The sequence below is a fragment of the Ambystoma mexicanum genome, chromosome 12 (assembly GCF_040938575.1).
Source record: "Ambystoma mexicanum isolate Mex_15411 chromosome 12, UKY_AmexF1_1, whole genome shotgun sequence".
In the NCBI taxonomy this organism is placed as follows: Eukaryota; Metazoa; Chordata; class Amphibia; order Caudata; family Ambystomatidae; genus Ambystoma; species Ambystoma mexicanum.
In genome coordinates, this window is record NC_090936.1 from 60,681,703 (window position 1) to 60,703,238 (window position 21,536).

Here is a 21,536-nt window from a genome sequence, read left to right on the forward strand (position 1 = left end):
AGGTCTTGGATCACTCTGCGAATCTCGTTCTGAAAAACCTCTGCTGCAGAGCAAATGCGTCGGTAGCGTCGAAGGCCCAGGTGTGATGAGGAGGTGGTAATGTTGCGTGATTCCTTGGCGAGGTGGATCTGGTGGTAGCTTGACTGAAGGTTAAGCTTGCTGAAGACGGCTGCGCCCGTTAGGTCTATGATCAGTTTGTCTATTGTTGGCGTGATGTGTCTTTCTCGCCCTATTGCTGCATAGGGGAGACCCATATCAATGCATACGCGGACTGCATTTGGTTGTTTTAGTTTTGCAGTAACTACCATGGGGGAGACCCATGGGGTTGCTCCTGACGTTTTCCCGATGATTCTGATGTCTTCCAATTTGCTAAGCTCGACTTCCACGGTGGCTCTCATGTGGAATGGTACTCTCCTGTGTCTTACTGCCCTGGGTTCAACGGTCTGGTCAATGTGGAGTTTCACTGATCGGCCTTTGAGGCATCCAATGCTGGTGAAGAGTTTCTTGTGTTTCTTGAGCAGGAGCTAAATGCTTTCGGGCTGAATGGCGAAGTTGAATTGTATGACTTCTAGGCGTTCTGCTGTGGCACAGCAGAGGAGAGTTTCAATTCCAACGTCGAAAACATGGATTTGTGTCCTGCAACTGAGGCCTCGATGCAAGAGCGTTGTTTTGAAGTACCCTGCCACTGGGAGGGGCTTTTTGCATCCATAAGCATAAAGTAGGACTGAGCGCCGTCGAAGCATCGCCTTGGGCTCGAGTTTGGTGAACCTGGAGACAGGCATGACGTTCACGGTGGCCCCTGTGTTTATCATCATGGTAACAGGAATGTCTCCTACTAGTACGGAGCATCATCATGATCTGGTACCACTCTGGTCGTTGCTGTGTCCCGGTTTCACTGCTGAAATCTTATGCGCTCTCTCTTTCTTTTGGTTGGGGATCCGCCTGTGGTGGTCAGGGGATGGCTCTCTGCTGGATTGGTCTTAGTCGCTGCTGGGGCTGTCTGAATTTTCACCATTGATGGTGCGGGCACGCCCGCTTCTGCCGTATCGTGTCCCGCCAGTTTGCCTCTTCTGATGGTTGGCTGGTCTCTCCGGGTGCATTGTGTGTCATCGGGTTCCCGCGTCGTCTCTGTATCGTGGGGTGTTCTTCCTGTGGGTAGAGTCTTTGGGCTGCCTGGAGCTTAGACACACTGACGCGTAATGATTTTCTTTTCCACACTTGTGGCACGTGGCGCCATATGCCGGGCATGGGTCCTTTATGGTGTTGTCCTCCGCACCATATGCAGTCTTTCGGCCTCGTGGTTGGTGGTCCTGCCCGTGGCTTCTGTTGTCTCAGTGCGTTGATCGTCGAGGCGTTGTCCTCTGAAAGGTCGGTGTCTAGGGGCAGGCGGCTTATGATCTGCTCCATTTCCGTCGCGTACTCATCCGTCCTTTCTCGCAGTCACCCCATGGCCAGGATGGTGTCGAGCGGGAGGTCTTCTTTCGCGAGGATGGTGCGTCTCAGCTTCTCAGAGGATAGTCCATGTATGACCTGTTGCCTCACTGAAAATTCCTTGTAAGGGAAGTCACACGATAGTGCCATTTCCCTTAGGCGGCTGTGTAAATCGTCAATATTCTCTTGCGGGCGTTGTTGGGCCTGGCTCATCTTAAATCTTTCAAAGTCATGGCTGGCTTTTGGTTTGAATTTCTTCGTGAGGACGTGCTTGGCTGTTGCATAGACGTCGTCAGTGCCACCGTCTGGTAGAGCATTGAAGATGCAAAGGGCCATCGTGCCTAGGTTGAGCATGAGAAATGCTCTCTTCATTTCTTTGTCATCGATCTTGCGAGTGTTGTGTAATAGTTCAAATTGTTGTAACCACAGTTCCCACCGGAGGCTGGTTCAAGAGCCGAATGGCTGGAAGGGTTCCATGAACGTGCTTTGTGTAGTGCCCAGCCATGTGCTGGTGTCTGGGTTGCGGCCTTGCAGCCTCTGTGGCGTAGTGATGTTGTCCGTCATGGTGACTTTGGCAGTGCCCCTTTAGGCCCGTGTGGTGTTGTGCTAGGGCTTTGACTTTAGGGCTGCTGATGTGTGCCGTATGGCTCCTGGCCTGATATGTAGCGGTGTGGGGTTGTGGCTTGGGTCTTGGGGTGCTTGTGCACATAGACCAGGGGCCTTGGTGGCCAGTCTCTTGTTGATGCCACGTGGTGCACTTTTGTTGTGGAGCTGGGTTTGTGTGCCTTCTGCGCCCCTCTGGGGCACCTGTGGCCACTTGCTTAGGAAGAGTCCTTGGTTTTGTGTGGCCGTAGAAAAAGGAGAGAAGATGAAAAATAAAATAGTTTCTTCTTTTTCTTTTTGTTTTTTAGAGCGCAAGAGGGTGGGCTGGCGAGGGTGGGCATTGTCCTAAGCCCCTCTCTTGTCCCAATTGCAGCGCCACGTGCTGATTGTGATGAGATTTTTGTTTTCTCTGTTCCTTCCGGGCTTCCCCTTGTGTGGCGCGAGAAGCTCAGCAGACCATGGGGTTGCACGGGAGGCGCGGTCGTTGGGCGGTTCAGGAGTGCCGCCTCGTCGCCAGTGTGATGGTAGCCCCGGCCGAGGGGCAGGCTGGAGGCGGGGCGCTGCGCGGGCCCTGTCTCGCACAGCAGGAAGACACAGGACACCTTGTTAGTGTGGCTCTGGAGCGGGAACTGCCTTGCAGCAGGCTCCCGCTTCCTTTTATTATCCTGCCCACGTGACTGGAGTCACTTGGACATCACAACTGCTACTTGAAGTGGGCCAAGGGTCAGTATGGGGGAGCAACGGGCCCCACCCCCCAAATAACCCTGATCAATGGAACTGTCCAAAGTCACTTTTCAGCACTGCAAAGTCACTTTGAACCGGGCAACAAATTCCATGAATCAGGCCCAGAGTCTATAGGTGAAATCCATGGGCACTGTAACTCTAGACCCGCGGTCTCTTACCCGTTCTGATAACCTGACGAGGTCTACCCAAGCAGCATCGGTCAGAGACATGCTTGCAGCTACCACAGAGAGAGAGAGAGAGCAGTCGATTATGGATGACATGCTACGGACATGGAGCTCTGCGTGTGTTTCAGCAAGCATAGGTGACTATGGCTGATCTAAGATGGCTGACCGGTCTTCTAGGAGAGCATTCACGTTGGAAGTGAAGGCGGTACAGTGAAATAAGCCACTTCTGCGTGTGTTTCAGCAAGCATAGGTGACTATGGCTGATCTAAGATGGCGGACCGTCTTCTAGGAGAGTATTCACGTTGGAAGTGAAGGCGGTACAGTGAAATAAGCCACTTCTGTGTGTGTTTCAGCAAGCATAGGTGACTATGGCTGATCTAAGATGGTGGACCGGTCTTGTAGGAGAGCATTCACGTTGGGAGGGAAGGCGGTACAGTTAAATAAGCCACCTCTGGGTGTGTGAAGCCTTGGCTTCCGCCAGTCCCTGCACAGAAAAATGATCACAACCACATGCATGTCTATACCGAAAGCCCCACCCAGAAAGAGAGAACGATACGCTATAAAAACGAAATGTAGGGAGTATAGGGCCGTGGGAACTTTCCGAAGCACAGCAGTGCGTGGAGGAGCGGAAGCCTTGGAGGTGCTAGAGTAATTGAAAGTGGAGAAGGCATTGTGGGTGCAGGAGGAGCTGGAGGATTTGGAGGTGCAGGAAGATTCAGGATGCAAGAGGGGCTGGAGCAGTGGCATGTCCAGGTAGTGCTGTGGGGTGTCACGTGCTACCCCTGGCATCTGGTTGGCCGCCATAGGTGCCACCCCATTATCATAAACTATGATCATTATGTGTGAGTGTGCGCTCGTTCTTCAGGCCACCCCTGCATAAGTCTGCACCCCGCTTGTGCCACCCCAGTCACAAGAGTCTGGACATGCCACTGGGGTAGAGGTGCAGAAGGAGTTGGAGAGGCAAGCAATGTTACACTCATCTTTTGCTAGGCATTAATATCACATGTTAAACATTTCCATAGTATGCCCAAGCACTCCCATTATTTGCCAGCTTGTTTCATGATAGGCTTAGATACTCACATCATATGCCAGGTTTTGCTAACATTTAACAGATATTGCCATACGATGCCCAGATGCTCAATTCACATGCCAGATATTGCCATAATATGCCTAAGTATTTACATCATAAACTAGCAATTGCAAAAAAATTCTAAGGATTGCCACATTGCATCCAGTTGCTTACCCCACTTTCCAAGCATGCCATACTATTTGCTAGATATGTCCCCAATGTCCTTTCATCATTGCTAGCTGATGTCCAGGTGCCAAAAGCATTTGGCCAGAATTTGAGTCCTATGCCCAGGTACCCATATCAATTCCTAAAGTAAGTGCTATCATATGCACAGGTACTCATAAAATGCACTATTTCTATTATTAATAAGATACTCTGATCATTCTTAAGGATTGGCACTGATATGGTCAAGTACTGAAGCAATAGTACAGGTATTGCAATCATAATGTATGTCCAGCACCTCACAGTGTATGCCGGGCTCTGCTATCAAGTACCCAAGTGAACACACATTTCAAGTTTCACTATCAAATGCCCAGCTTCTCACACCGTACAGTGGGGTTCTCCATGATATGCATGGGTGTCATATGTTCTATTATGCAACAGCATCGTCCTTAGCATTCCCCCCCCCCCAAGCTTCCCTTCTGTACAGGGCACCATTAGTGAAGCTGTTAAACACGTTATTGCAAATGCACCTCCTGTGTACAATGAACTGGATCTTCACTGCCAGGGTTGCCATGCTTATGGCACGGACTCCTGGTTAGGCATGTTGGCATGGTGGTGTTGGGTATTTGGGCTGCAATTATAAAAGACCCACTGACACCTCTGAGGTGTGGGCTCCGTATTTACTTCCGCTACAGCGGAAGCCTCCCCTGATTTTTGGAATACACCATAATTCAGTTGGAGTAGGCTGTGTACTAGCCTCTTCCCCGTATGTGTGCTCTTTTTGTAAGTGAGTAAAGGCTGTTTCTAATTTGTTTGGCCCATTGGCATGGATAGTCCAATGTTTCTGCATTATCCTTTTAATTTTCAACAGCGGGTCTGAGAAAGTGCTTACGCATGCCGACAGGCCTATCTTCTTTGGGTTTCTCCGCTTTCCCTTCTAAAGTCTTTGCAGATGGCCTGGTGCTCCCAGGCACAGTCCTCAACTGGTTAGTCTCCTAAATCTTGGACTGATACTAAGCACTATCCGACCATCACTCAGTCACCTACGGAGTCCCGCAGGGATAAATTATCCACCCAGTGATCTTTAATCTCTATATTGGACCACTCAGGTCGATTCTGAATTACCTTCATATCTCATTTCACCAGTATGCTGATGAAATCAGTTATACCCCAAAGTGAATTGGACTCAAGACATTGCATCCCCCGGGCAATGCTTCGCCTCCCAACTCAAATGCCATAACCACACAAATTCATTCTACTAGGACGTCCATCGGAAGAGGAGGTCTTTCAAGAGTGGCTGAATGACAGGCACCTTGATGAATTAGCACCTGGGGCGGGGGCGCAGCCAATCAGGTTCTGCGGATCGCAGGCTAAAAGACCTGGTCCCAGTCCGCGCTCCATGGACCCCACTGACAGCCTCCCCCCTGCCGCAGGCCATCATCTTTTCCCCACCCTTTGCCTTCTTTTTAAAAGAATTTAGACCACCCATCCTCCCAGCCCTACTTACCTGACTGTGGTAGCGGCACTGCTGCCGCATCAGCTTACTTCCTCCTCTGTTTGTGGCCGCCATGGAAATGGAAGAGGGGCTACGTATGGAGACCCGTCTTTCATAACCATGGTGGCCATCTTAGCACAGTATTTTCTTTCAATGAACAGAACATTGCGCACGTCCCATTCTTTGAACGAAAATACTTATTTTTTTTAACACCCTAGGTTTCTTCTTTGGTAACCCGGGGTGCTAACAACGTTAACATCCCGTTCCAAGGGCTGGAATGGGGTAACATTTCGGTGCCCTCGTTATAGGCCCTTGGTTCGCTCGGGCCTATAACTCAGGCTGCTGGCCCGTTAATCCACGTTCCAGCCCTTGGAACGTGGTGTTAACTCTATATTCACACATTAGATGGCCCAACTTTCTCCCAGTATCTTCTCCTGGGTAGCACGGCTGACACTTAAATATAGTGGTGGACTCTTTTTTTCACTCTCATGAGGCACATCTCCCCTTGGGAGACATGAACACCTCCCGGATATGGGCAGCTGCTGTGTCCAGGGGACAGCAAGAGAGGAGAGTACCATCCACCCGACAAGAGTCATTTAACTGTGGGGTGTTTTACTGGATTTTAACATGGTGGTGGTGAAAAGGGGTATTTCTAGATAGACTGGTAGAGCTCCGGTGTATCATACATATAGCGATTTCATTGGTTCCATCTAGGAGTGGGGTGCTTCCCCTGCCCCCCAGAGTTTGCCATTCTTCCTTGATGTACAGGTAGCTTTACTACACCCAGCATCATTAAAGAGCACACCAGGGCTCCTTCCCTCAGTGCAATTCCTTTGTTGACCACACACCACCATTGAAGCACCCTGACAACGAAAGCGACAATGGCACTGTGGCCAATGAGAAGCACAGAATGTGACTGCAATAGACCATGATCCTATGGAGCAAAAGCATTGATAGCTCACGGCCACCTGCGGCCAAATATTTTCCAACTGTGAGTTATCGTCTCAAGATTGGACAGCTGAATTTTAACAGCAGGAAGTTTCTAAAGGTGTGATCCCATCCATGCTGCTCTTGCCCTGAACCCCCATTCCACAAGGTTGTGATGCTGAGAACAAGATTATTACAAGGTGACTAAAGAAGACTGACATCAAGAGGCAGACAATTCCAAAACCATATGGTATCAGAGATCAATACTGGGTCCCTTTCGTTGGCGCCCGGGGTCAGGGGCTCAGCATCAGGACCATCTCCCACTTATCTGATGAGATCGTGGTCAGCTTAAAACCTGACATTCGAGTTATCGCAAAATCCTGAATCAACACACAGCTAACTATGGGCTTTGAGTTAACCTCTTTTTGCTAGCTGATATTACTCCATCCCCGTAAGCCCCAAGACCCAGAGTAATCACACAGTTGACCTGGACCTTAATGGTGAGGTACTGGCAATGCAGGAGATGTTTGTTAAAACATTATTTTAACTGTGTATTAATAATATTTTTGACACCCGGTATGGTGAAAGCATCTTAACCATCCTGGACAAAATGGGCCTCCTCTGAATATTGAAATCTGTTTTTTGGCGAGATTTCCCGTCATAAGCACTCAAGACCAACTCAGAAGGAGCTTCCCACAAGTCCTCGGGTGCGTTGAGCTTGGCTCTCACCTTGGAAACCTTCTCTTCCTTTCCATTGCTTTGGTTATTCTTGGCTTCCTCCTCCGATGAACCCTACTCAACATTCCATGCGCTATACGCACAGCAGTCGTGCGCTGTGGACTCACCGCGAGCACACTGACGGCAAACACATCAGCGGCTTTCCATGCCAGGTTTGGCCATCGGTCAGACCTATACCCTGCAACCAGTTCCATCGTCAGACCGGGTGAAAAGAGAGGGTTTTGTTTTTGGTGGGTAAGAGCGCATTTAAGTCTATGGATAGATAAGGGGCTTGGGTGGGTGAGTCAACTGAATCCATGGCAGCGACATCTGCCAAATGTGTGTGAGCTGACAGGTATGCAGACCTCACCCCCCACACCTGTACAAAGGTTCACCCAGTCCTGATTCCATGGAAATAAAAGACTATACAGATATTGACCATGAAACCCTCTCTTCATCCCTGGAGGACATGTTGGCAATTTGAACAGGATGGCAGCAGCATGTATGAAGCCTTACATATGGCAATTGTACCAGGCAAGGATGCATTGGCTGGCATTAGATGTTATTTCTGAGGCATTTGAGGCTGCACTTGGTAAATGATGACACAAAACTAATTTCAGTGTTCCATTTTAGAATTCTCTGCCACTAGCATGACTTCACATTCATCATCTGGCTTTATTCAAAACGAAAGTCAAGACTCTTTTTCTGTCAAATGCTGTTTCTTTCAAGAGATTAGTGCACAGCAACATAAATGAGATCACATGCACGTGTGAGACTGTACCTTACATTTGGGGACTATACCAAACACAGGAGGCACTAGTTATCCTTACTGAGGAATTTGTAGGCTCACTTGGCCTATGGTGACACCAAATCGTGTCAAGCGCAACAGTGTAAGCTGCACTATACAAGTAGGCTTAAACTAAACTGAAAGTAAACATACACGAGTGCGGATGTGCACTGCAGAGGGCGAGCGCACTAGGATTGTGAAGCATGAGCTAGCAATGGAGGGCCTTACTGAGCCTTTTGAGCATGTGGCTGGAATATTATGGAACATACATGCCAACCCTCCCGCTTTAGGCAGGAGACTCATGATTTTTCAGGGATAAATACTGCTATTTTTTACTTTCTCCCTCCTAAAATCATACTTTCCCCAATGCATTCCTATGGAGAAATTGTTGACTCCCGATTTCTCCAAAGAAATCTCCAACTCAGGTATCTCATAATGTTGGCATGTATGATGGCAGCACCTGCACTTGTGAGAATGTGCCCAAGCTGGAATTTAATGACACCATTTGCACATGTGAGGCTGTATTATTTTATTGTTACTCTATGCTGTTTTTAATTTTTTTGCTTCGGTCACCCACCCCAAGTTGGACGGGTATGCCCTTGCATGGGTCCCACATCTGCTGGGTCTAGAAACCCAAGTTATTCTTTAATGATGGCACCCAATGAGGCGTGGCATCGTGCAGAAGGGATGTGACCAAGCAGTTCAGGCTGGACTGCCCCTTTTGGGGTGAACTAAGCCTGATTGGCATATGGTCTTTCCCCTTCCTTTAATGCACAGCTCTCAACCATTTCTGTTGCAAAGGCGGGTGAAAACGCCCGATTTTGTTTTTGCCGGGTGAGAGCCCATTGAAACGAATGAGTATGCAGGAGGCTTAGCGGGTGAGCCAGCTCTTTACAAGGCGGGTGACATCCGCCAAAAGCGTGAGTTGAGAGCTATGCTTTAATGGCACAGCACGCTGAAGAGCAATAGTCTGGATGCTTGCCCAGAGGGATGCAGAGGTTAAAATTAAAATTAATTTTAAACCTTCCAGTCATCACCTCTTTCACTTTGCTGCCATCTCCCAGTAACAAGCATTTGATCATGTACACCAATGTCTACAATTTATTTCTGAAAAAAACAATGCTTTAAATAATATTATTTGCCCAAAAAATAAGCTTAACTATTTAAAAATGTTTAGACAGTATATTCTGTGGCAGTTTGCTGTCTGAGCATGAGAAGGCAAGACAATGACACTGAGGCATGGATGAAAAGATGGCGCGCGCGTTCATCCGCACTTCTGTCAACGAGCCCTGACAGGAGCCAGTCATTCGGCGCCACTACGTAAACACACGCTTGCGTCCTCGTCTGTCTGTCACATGACACGACACTGACGTGACTGGTTGAAGAACGACGTCAGTCACGTCAAGCCCCTGGTTACGGCTGCTAATGAGCGCCAGTGGCGTTTGCAGAGGCCGAGTGACAGTGGCTAAGAATCTGCCGGCAACATTTGGGACTTCAGCGTTTTTTCAAGAAAACTTAACAGGTCGATAATATGAGGTTGCGAACAAAACATTTTTTTGGGGGGCCGTGTTCCTGGAGCGTGAGGAAATGTTCAAAGTAATAGTTTCAAAATGGTGCGATATTGGTCATGCTGCTTCTTTCCTAACTCCACACTGTACATCAATTCCACTTTTAAATCACTTCCATGGCATTAGTGCACCCAAAATACTGTTGGTAATGCAGTGATTTTGTATTACATTAAGTGATCCATAAACAGAAGACTAACAGGGTAGCTCAGCAGGTTGAGTGACTGTTGCTGAGAGGTTATATATTAAAACCTGGTTGCTAATCCTATTACTTTTTACAATTCCTTATATAAAAAAAGTGCTATAAAATGTGTTTGACTAGGGCATGGTTGGGGACCGTCGCTTTTGTATATTCAGGGCTGGAGTATTTAAAGTTGGCACCCATGAACCCACAGTTTAATTTCCTAATGACTGCTGTTAGCAGAACAGACAGATTTATTTGTGATTAAGCATTTAATTTTAACCCTCCTTCAGCACTGCTCGCCTTTCATAAACACCAGACTTAACACTTAACTCACTGGCACAAGTGACCTAATTTCCCAGCACTGCTGGCTTTTCTGAATAGCAAGACTGGCATGTGAATTCCTAGGTATCCACGTACTGGACCTAAAGGCAGGTCTAGTACCCAAATCGTCCCTTGGATATGGCAGTCCCACAATGAGATCCGGGTATTTTTATTTTAATAATTTGCTAAAAGACAACAAAGGATTTTTGGTCAGAAATACTTTGTTATATGTCATAAAAAAGACTGTCCTCTAGCTGAAACAATTTTTACTTTTATTGGGTTTCCGTCGAGGGCAGATTTTCTTCGAAAAACCCACAATCATTATTTTTTGTTGTAGCACAAAACTGTACCTGTGCAGCTAAATTGAATAAAAAAGCCAAACTACAGTTTGATCCTTCCACTAAAATAAGGAAAAAAGGAACGATCAAGGATTCTCTTACCGTGTATTCAAAACACAGGGACCTAAAATTCCTATACAACATAAAGACAAAAACAAAATTTGAAAAAAAGAAATTGACAGGAGGACCCCAGGTCCATTATGTATTAACCATACTCACCCGCCATACACCACGGCCACCATGGTAAAAATGCTACAACTAAAATGAATGCATTGTGGGTTTTTAGAAGAAAATCTGCCCTCGACGGAAACTGAATAAATGTAAAAATAGTTTCACCTAGAGGACAGTCTTTTTTATGACATATAACAAAGTATTTCTGACCTACAATCCTTTGTTGTCGTTTAGCAAATTATTAAAATAAAAATACCCGGATCTCTATGTGAATTCCTAGGCCTTCTGGCCCTCCATAGATAGTACCAGTGGGAGCACTGCACCCCCTCCTGCTCCCCCATCTGTATCGACTTGTTACGCATAGAGTACAAATGTAATTCGTTCCTCATAGACAGTTTTTTGGTCATTATCTACAGATTTGACCCGCACTGGAAATTTCGTTTCTTATTTCTGATGATTTGGACCCTCAGATTGTTGCCCTTTCGCAACTCATTATGGTAAGACCTGTGATTGCGCAGTCTCCTGTGAGAGACATAAAAGCATAGCATTTATTGCCGTTATAGTAATTATACTGACCTTGAAACCAACACTCTGCTGACCTCCACTTCTGTCCATTTTTCTGACAGATTACATAAGATCCCTCATGTGCCCAATTTTGCCGTCCTGATGAAGGCCGACCAAATGACAGCTACACAAGTATAGCTTCGAGGCTGAAGCACAGTTGTGTTGACTTTCTTGTCTCAATATTGCACCATTGCACAGTTCAGTTCAGTGAACTCCACACCATGTATCACAATTGCACTTTTGTCGCTCATGTTGTTCCTACCAAAGGGCTTTAGAGAATGTAATTGTTGTTAATTCTATCCCAAAAACCTGTTTGGGACGAACATACAGGTATCATTTTATGTACGTTTTATGTATTTGATTGAGTGTCCCATGTTTCCCCGTTTGTATGTATAACATATGCTTCTGATGCATTAAATCTTGATCCAAGTAGCAGTCAATACTATAATTTATTTGTATATTGACAGTCAGGATCTAGTGTTGTCCTCTTTGGGTTCCAGAACCTTGCTCAATTGTGTTTTGATAAATGAGTAACAAGACTGGCATGTGACTTCCCAGCCCTTCTGGCCCTCCACAGATAGTACCAGTTGGAGCACTGCACCCCCTCTGACCCCCCAACCCCCGAACAATGAGGCAGCTGGTGCAGGTCCCAGAGCTGCAGGTGAGCATCAAAGGGCACTTTGCCTACACCTCACTGTCATGCAAACTTTAGTATCAGACCGATACTTATGTTTTAATGTGGGTGGTCTGGGCTGGAGGCAAAGCGTCCATTATTTGCTATAGGTGACGAGCGACGCGTCCGGCCACACACAATACAGGAACATCAGGGGACCCAGTTGACATGTGTGTGTTTGTTCCTGTGAATTGAGCCCCCTGCTGTTTTTGTACTGTGTGTGGCCCGGCGCTGCATAATTCTTGTAGGCACAACATTTTCCTCCCTGTCCCTCTGTTCACTAATTGCCAGTCAATTAGTGAACCGAGGGGCATTGAGAAAAGTTTTTTTCGGTGCACCCTGGCCCCTCCCCAAGGGACGGGGGCGAACCGAAAAATCTCTGACAGGGCTTTGTGTGGGTTGTTGGCCTAGGCAGAGGCAAGCTGGATCCCGAGCAGGGATGTCATTTCAACAAAATGCCAGGGGTAGCGGAAGTGACATCACACGACCCTTGACCCCCTAATGACATCACTGACCCCGCCCCAAAGTGATATCGCTGGAAGCGATGGAACGCGACCTTTCACCCATTGACAAAACAGGAAGTGTCATCACATAGCTACGAAAAATATGGTTACGATATCTCTATAATGTGATGTACACTTGATACAAGAATGGATCACCATATGTATCGTTAAGATCAGTGTGTATAGGCCCACATTACCAAATTACTGTGAATGCAAGCAGTCGTCCATGACCAAATGATAATGATGTGTTATTATATAGCACTTACGCTTCAGCGCTTTATATAGAAAAAATATACACCCAATATCGCCCAACCTGTGTTGGTACTCGTATATCGACCTCAGAAGGATGAAAGGCTGAGTTCAGTTGTTTAAGAACAGACTAAATCAGTGACTCAACCCCTGACGTGTGCCAGAAATAAACCTTTAATGAGTCTAGCAGTTATTGTATAGCATTCCATTATTTGGTATTCCTATTCTTTCTTATTTAGGGTCATTGCTGAAAGTGTTAAACTTGTGGCACTCATGTTCTTATTTTTCTTCCTTTTTTAAGGAGCCTGAACAACAAAGCCAGCCACTCCAGAAGTAAAGAGCCACATGGTCCTGGCCACAGCCCAGGAGCTTGCATTACCAAAAAAAAAAGAATCTTTTCTTTTTTTTTTTTAGAAGTCGCAAGGGAGGCCACAGAGGTCGCACTTGCGACCTCTAGCGATCCCTAAATGACGTCCCTGACCCCTAGATCCGGCTAGAGATCTGATGCTGGATCTCGGATCTGATGTTAGCCAGCCCATTGGCCAGCACTGGTCTATGTTCCTAAAGTCCCTTACAACCGACCACTGGCATTGAGAACCGTAGAAGAAGCAAAGAAGCGTGAAACCATGTTGCTTCCGTAGCCGAGTTTGAGTTTTGCTCTTGCATTATTATGAAGGGAACAAAAAAAAGAAGATATGCATAGTGTTGCACGGACATGATATGATAAGTCATTTATAGCACGCCTCTGCACAAGTATTTCTAGGGACGACAGAACAAACGATCTTACTAGGCCTTGTGTCATTCAGATCGTGCAAGTGCAAGGGGGAGGGAGAGGGGAAGTGCCATGCGGATGGAAGGGGGAAGTGCAATCAGAGCAGCAATGCACAGAGTAAGTGCAACCAGGGCAACACGACTCTGGGTAAGTGCAAGGGGGCAGGGGACTGCAGGGTTCCAGAAATAGCCCCTAAGTGCACTGTAGGCCTGGAGGCAGTGCAGGGGATACTGGTCAAGGGGGGGCCTCGTACCCATGTTACTCTGCGGGTAGCCAGGTAGCCAGGCAGCGCAGCATACAGGTTGGTCAGCAGGGGAGAGAGAGAGAGAGAAAGCAGAGGCGAAGAGGAAGTTCTTGAGATGCTTCTGGAACTTCAGGTGGTCTGGCTCAAGTTTTAGAGGGGCAGGGAGGCCGTTCCAGAGGGAGGCACCTTGTGGAAAGCCTGGCAGCCAGTCACCGCAGCGTAGAGGTTGGTCAGCAGGGGAGAGCGAGAGAGAAAGCAGGGGGGAAGAGGATGGTCTTAAGCTGCTTCCAGAACGTCAGGTGGTCCGGCTCAAGTTTGAGAGGGGCAGGGAGGCCATTCCAGAGGGAGGCACCTGCAGAGGAGAGAGATTTGGCCCCTAGATCTACGACGTGTCATGCTGTAGTCTACGTGAGCTGCCGTTTGTGCCATATGGGAAGGAGCAATAGGTACATATCATTTATCTGTCATCATTGCACCATCCTGGCATTCTCTAAACTCAGAAGTTAGCTCATTGTCTTTTTTTTTATTATGTATTGGCATATTTTTTACATAGAAAATTTATTTTCATGACAGCATTTCCGATGTAAAGCTTCTTATTTCTTTTTTTAAAAAAAGCATTCAGCCAACATCTCTTGTTGCAAGGACTGATAGGATAACCCTTGACAGTGTTCCATTTGGGTTGTATTTTGCGCAGAGCCACGCCTGCAGTGGATTCACTTTGAGTAAATTCGACAGACATGGCATACCCATTTCTGGATGAACAAAAATTGAATTATTATACGTGTATTTTATGATTCTGTCTGTGATGTGCTTATTTTATATCATTTCATATTTGTATAGCGCCTTTTACCATGGGTATGGTCCCAACGCGCTGTAGGTTGAATGCCTTTCGGAGGGACATAAGTCAAAAATATGGAAAAGTTAGGAGGTACTAGTATGTGTGTGTTACTATGTCAATATAGTGTCTGATTTACACAGATGTTTTAACATGGGAAAGTCCCATTGAAAACATGTTTGTAAATCATGCCCATAGTTTGCGCTCAAATGTATTATAGTAAGAGATCTCTCACTACAGCATTTTTATGTTGCGGCTTTCTAAAAACAGTAATAATTTGCTTTTTTTAAAATGAATAGTTAATGCCAGAACTCCCCCGCTTCTAAGCACTACAGAAATAGGTGTCTGTCATATTACCCAATCTAATGGTATGCAATTTTCTGAACTTGGAAGGATGAATGACTGAGTCAACCATAACAGGATTCAAACGTACTCTATACATGCTTGCCCCATGTCAAACGCAAATGTTTAATACTTGCCCTATCTACTGAGCAAAGACCGAAGCAAACATAATGGGAGCCAATTCATTTAGGGAGTGCACCCCTCACATCTGGAACACCTTAGAACCCATCTTGGAGCCTTACAAAGTTACCTGCTTTTTAAGATGGAAACCTTTGCTAAAAACGTTGCTTAAAAAAGCTTTTGACAAATAGACACCTTGGGGCCTGATTCATGGAAGTGTTTTATAATGGCGCAATCCCACAGGAAAATTTTCTATGAATCGGGCCCCTTATTTGTTGAATTGTCTCTGATCTCGCCCAATTGTTCACAGTTTAGGATGACCATAGACAACCATACATGATTACACTGCCTACATTTTCGGACTGTTTTTCCTTTGTACCGTTCACTCTACACAATAGCATCCTGCAGCAGATAAGGACGTAGGGCCATAGGGCATAGCTTCGCACTGTGGCCAAAAGTCATTCTTACCACTGCATTACCGCACCACCGAACTATGGGTTTGGAGATAAAGTAGAGGAAAACCTCCAGCAAAATGCTGGAGGTAATTCTGCCACCTTACTGCCAAAAATTGCTATTTCGGTGGAATTACCACAGGCGGTAATTCCACTGAAGTCCCCCTGGAGTGACTCCATAAACGAGGACTAACACCAACATTCATCTACTTGCCATCCAATGATAATTGTGCCGGACCAATTGGTGGTAACGGTAGATCCGTTTGGTGTTATCTCAGTGGATTTACTGCAGAGATACCGCCAAACTCATAATGAGGCCCATAGTGCCTTCCAGCAATTTTCCACTTCTTACACTCCTCCAATTGAGTCCTGATTGGCAGGAAGTCTCCCACACTTCCCACCCAAACCCATGAAATTCAATTGGCTGCAGGGATTCCGGCTCCGACCATTGTCCCACTCAGCCTTGCTCTCTGTCACTTTACAGCAGACATATTTGCCTGAAAGTGTTTAAAAACGGGGATGTGCTTGATTTACATACTGTACTTCAAGAAGTCGTCGGCCACCTCATTCCCAAAGGCAAGCTTTGCGCGGCAGCGCAAGTAACATGCTGGCCAGTTGCCTTGCACACATTGTTGTCAGAAGAGGCTCCCAGCACTAGCGTGGGCAATGGGACCATTCACCATGATGGTCCATTTAAAGGGCCAGCTTTGTGAAATGCTCAGCAGAGAAAAAAAATGTTTAGAGCTAGAAATTCAGTCTGGGCAGCAGCAGTTCATACCGCATGAAAGCAGGTGCATAGGAAGCCCTTTGTGTGCTGCGCTTTTTAAACGGCATCCCATTTCTGAATACGGATCCATGTAATAATGTCGCCGTGAAAAAGTCGTCAATTTCTGGATACATTTTCCTGGCTACCAAAATTCTTTTGCCAAATATTCTAGGAGGGATATAATTATATATTTTTACCTCCAGTCCTAGAATATTTGGGGAAACTGTTTGATAGCCTGGAGGGTGCATCATTAAAGCATTTTCTTTTAAAAAGTCACCAACCTGACAGCTTTTTTCATGGCAACATTATTACCTGATACTGTGAATACAGGGTGAGCTTCGAAATATTCAGAAACACCTCCTGATCTGAGTGTTTTTCCCAATGGACTTGAAAAAGTGCATTTGAATTCCCGCTCATATGATGCGTGAATTCAGGTGCCCTTTTCAGGATCTGCTCCATTTTGGGAACGGGCGGGTAAGAGCTCATCTATCGCCAGCTGGCCTTTTCTTCTCCTAGTAGGGCCTACAGGTTGTTGGAAAACCCTAAGCTTGCAGTGAATGGTTCTGACGTAAAGCCAATGTAGATTACCCCTGCTAACTGCGCAGGGAGTATTAATTCTATTAAAGGAGGCAAGCATTATGCTTCAACTTCTTTTATTATTACTCAGCAGTTTCAACAAACCAAAAACAAAATACTGTAAAACGTCCAACATGACTTTTTCCTTTTCTCCGAACTACAATCCCCATAGTCTCTGTAGTCCATCTCCCTCAATGCTCAGCTATGACCACATCCTGTCCCTGAGCTCCTCCTCTCTTTTACATGCTCTGAACTATCACTTGAGAACTCCACACTATGTCCTGCCAACAGAGCGAAGACTTTAACCACTTCAAAATGGAGCGTCGATCCTCCTCGACTTCAACTGACTACTGTTGCTAGTCTTGTTCTCTCAATTGCTCTTTTGCTCTTTCCCTAGGAATAATATAAAGCAAAAATAATCAGGGTGGCGTCCATGTATTGCAACCAACCTGTGAAAATATTATCATTAATCAATACAACCAGTCTATTAAAACATCATAAATCAATACATGAATGGGTGGGAATGTAATGCTCGCCTCCTAGTCTTTAATAGAATTAATACTCCCTGCGCAGTTAGCAGGGGTAATCTACATTCTATGGCAAGACTGGAGGCGAGCATTATGCTTGTTCAAAGCTTCCCAATACAGTAGCTGCTAAACATTCGGTTTGTTTTAAGTAAAACTCCTTAAAGGTACGGTCACTAGCCCAATCGGCTGCTAGCATAATCTCTCTCAATGATACCCCTGACGTAAAGGCTTTGGATGCCATTGCTCCCCGCACTGAGTACACTGCGTACTTCCCCAAGTCAATATTCGCTGCCTGTATAATTTCTTTGACCCATCTAGCAACGGTGGCAGTAGATACAGCTTCCTACGAGCTATGAGCAATTGCGTGGTACCTGCTGCTCTATGCTTAGCTGTCCTGAGCTCGTACTCTTTGATACAGTTCGCAACACACCACTTGTTTTTGCTCGGGAAGTACGGTAGTATACTGAAAAGGTTCCTGTCTTAGTCCTTCTGACTTTTGAGAAGGTAACTCCTTCTGGACCAAAAGATCTCCTATTTATCTCGAGAGCTTTGACGTCTGATACGCGCTTACAAGACACAAGGCATAGTAGCAGTGCTAGTTTACCTGACAGCTGCTTAAGGGATAGATATTTGTTCAAAAGCCAGTCTTCTAAAAGTCGAAGGACTGCCGTCACATCCCATACTGTATTATGACGAGGTTCTGGGGGAAACTTAAATCTGGCTCCCCGAATAAGCCTCACCACTGCTGGGTGTTCGCTCGCTGGTAAGCCTTCGATCGGCAAATGTCCCGCTGAGATTGCTGATCTGTACACACCTATCATGCAGAACGCTCTGCCGTCTTGCAATTACTGCGCTAGGAAGTTCAGGATCACTAATGCAGGGGCTAAAATGGGATGAACACCTCTCCCTTTGCACCAGCCACTCCATTTGGCCCAAGCCCCCTCATAGCTCCTCCAAGTGGAGGGGGCCCAGGATTCCGCGATAAGCTCTGCAGCCTGTGTCAAAATGCCTGGCAGTGCCCAGCATCTCCTGATATCCTGCACGCGATGAGCAGGAGTGTCCCTCTCACTCTCAAGAGGATGACCTGACCAATTGGGTCCGTGAGCAGTTGCTCTCCTTCTGGTAGAAATCTCGGCAGGTCCACCGCTAGCTCAATGAGAGTCGGGAACCATACTTGTGACTTCCACACTGGTGCGATTAACAGTAGTTCTGCTCTCTCCTTCCGACACTTTGCTAGAACTCTGTTCAGCATCATGAAGGGGGGAAACGCGTAGTGTGGTCCGCCTGTCCATTCCTGCAGGAAGGCGTCCATTCCTCTGGATCTAGCCTCCAGATTAAATAATCAACTGTTTGAGTGTTGAGACGAGATGCAAAGAGGTCTATGTGCAATGGATCCCACTTCTGATTCAGTGTCCAAAGCTTCTAATCGCTGGAGTATGTGAGGTAGCGCGAGTTCCAGTCCGCTACTAAGTTCAGTGCTCCGGGCAGGTACTTTGCCGTCACTGACGTCTCTTATTGGAGGCAAAAATGCCAGAAATCCTTTGCCAGCTCGGCTAGCATCTTGGATTTTGTGCCACCTAGGTGATTTATGTAGCGGACAGCTTAAATGTTGTCCATCTTCAGCAATACGCATTATTTCATTCTTCCCTTTGTGAAAGCTTTGATCACGAAGGACCCTGCTAACAGCTCCAGACAGTTTATGTGAAGGCGAAGTTCCTCCTTAGTCCATCTCCCTCTTGTTTGTAGGTCCCCACATCGGGCTCCCCAGCCTAGGCGACTGGCATCTGACTCTATGATTAGGTCTGGTCGGTCTCCGAAAATGGCTCGCCCATTCCAGGCGTCCATATTCTTCAACCACCATTCCAGTTCTGTCACAGATTCTTGATCCAAATGTACTAATTGATGATATCTCAATCCCTGCTGCAGGTGTCTGATCTTCAGCCTCTGCAGTGCACGATAATGTAAAGGCCCTGGGAATATGGCTTGAATAGAGGCCGCTAGAAGCCCTACGATCCTTGCAAGTACTCTGAGAGACACTACTAATTTCTGCAGACATCCTCGGATTTCTCTTTTGATGTCTCGCATTTTTCGCGCTGGAAGCTCTAGTGTGGCTTTCCTGGTGTCTAGAATGAACCCTAGGAAGTCCAAACTCTGTGCTGGGGTGGTGTCTGATTTCTCCACATTTACTAGCAATCCCAGCGACAAGAGTAGATTCTGTACCCACTCTCTCTGGTATACCAGCATCTCCTGGTCTTCGGCTAACAATAGCAGGTCGTCTAGGTATATGATCAGCCTTATGCCTTTCTCCTGGATTGCTGCTGCTACTGGTTTCATCAGCTTGGTAAATGCCCAGGGAGCTGATGCAAGACCGAAGGGCATCGTCTTGAATTGCCAATACTGCCCTCAGCAATGAAAGGCCAGGAATGTCCTGTACTCTTCTAGAACTGGGACTGTCAGGTAAGCGTCTCTCAGGTCTAGTCTCGTCAGCCAGTCTCCTTCTCTGAGGGAGTCTCGGAGCTGGTGAATGCCTTCCATCTTGAAATGGCGGTAGACTACCCAGCTGTTTAGTTCCTTCACGTTCATCACTGGTCGGACCTTTTCTTTCCTGTGCACTAGGAACCTATTGTCAGAAAACTGGGTGTCCCTGGGCATCTCTCTATGGCGTCTTTCAAGATGAGCTGCAACAGTTCGTGGTCTAAACAGCTCTGCTCTGCGCGTGCTAGACGCTGTTGGAGTGGCCTGCGCGCTTGTACGGGTGGCTCTATAAACTCTAGATGCAGACCCTGCACGGTTTGCAATATCCACGCATCGTTGAAAAGCGTGTGCCACTTTTGCCAAAACATACCAGTCCTCTACCCCCACTGGAGGGTACTGAATCTTTCTCACCTTGTGTAAATCCTTGACCTCTGCCAGATCCTCTCCCTCTGCTTCCTCTGGGGAAACGTCCCCTGGCCGGGAAGAAGGAATCCTGCTGCCTGTTCTCCCAGTATTGAGCTCTGGTATTCTTGGGCCTTCTTCCTCCTTGACTTCGACCAGCCGTGCGGCCCCTGTGGTGACTGGTCCCGGCAAAAACTCTATTAGGGAAGATCTTCAGGATCGAATCTTGTGCTTTCTCCAATGAGGTATAGGTACAGACGAAACGGCCCATTTCTTCCCAAAGGTTTTGCCAAACAGAAAGCCTTGGGCTGCTTCCCCTGCTTCGTATGAGGCAAGATTGCTAAGCTTGGGATCTATTTTCAGAAATAAACCTCTCCTCCTTTCTGAGGCAATTGCGCAGTTGCCGTCAGAGACTGCTCTCTGAGCCCAGACTGCCAGGGCGTTGGGGTCTACTTCTTCTCCCGTATCTTTAGCCCTCTCTGGTAGATCCATGATCTTAGCTAGTGGCCCTGCTGAATCCAGTACTTTCTCTTGACAGCTCTTCCATGATCTGTCTATTCCCTTTTGGGGGTCCTTACTGGTCTTGGATACAAAGGTCAACATTTTGGGGTCGAGGTCGTGGGTCTCCGCTACCTTACCCGGGAGGTCTGGCCTTGGGCACTCTGCATGCAGCCGCTGTCTGACCTCCTTCCAAAGAGCTTTTCTCAAACGTATGGTCATGTATTGTGCCACTTTGGGTGACGGCTGCCAGTCTGAAGATCTCGGGTTCCGGATGCTATCCGGTTCGTACATGTCCTCTTGTACCTCTTTGAGGTGCTTTTCTTTGCAGGCTTTCTTCCCCCCGCTGGGCTTAACCCAATCTTCTTCCACTTTCTCTTCCTCATCCAGAGAGGATAAGGTTCCCTTCCGCTGGCCCTTCTTCCGATCCTGGGTCATCTCCTCCGCCAATATCTTCCACGGGAGAGGGGGTTGTGAGGTGTGGCACTGCCTGGCGCTGCAAGTAGGCTTCCCTGAGCTTTGCAAAGGCGTCAGCAACCTCTGGGGCCTTCTCTTCCGTCGCATCCGATGGGCCCTGGGGGTCGTGAGAGGCTTTCCTCTTCTGGGCCTTAGTACTCCCCTTAGACCCTGTTTCCGAGGGTTCGGTGGGTGTGCGTTCTGTCCTTGCGGTGCTATCTGTAGGCTGGCTGAGCATTGTCTCCAGCATCTCCAGTCTTTCTTGCAGGGGCCTCACCCCTTGAGCCACTGCATCGGCCAGTGAACTACCTAGCACCTCCTTAAAGCTGGCTGCGAGGTCCAGGGATTACTCCTCGCTCCATTCGAATTCTGACATGCTTGGGAGTGTGCTGTGTGCCTGATAC

The 21,536-nt window shown here is 47.2% G+C and overlaps 1 long non-coding RNA gene across 1 annotated transcript in view; it reads left to right on the plus strand.

Moving 5' to 3' along the window:
- The first annotated feature begins 9,519 nt into the window (after positions 1–9,519).
- Positions 9,520–21,536, plus strand: part of LOC138512922 (uncharacterized) — a 306,467-nt gene continuing 294,450 nt past the window's right edge. The window contains exon 1 of the long non-coding RNA XR_011281616.1: positions 9,520–9,621. This is a non-coding gene — a long non-coding RNA (uncharacterized lncRNA). The remainder of the gene's footprint in view (positions 9,622–21,536) is intronic.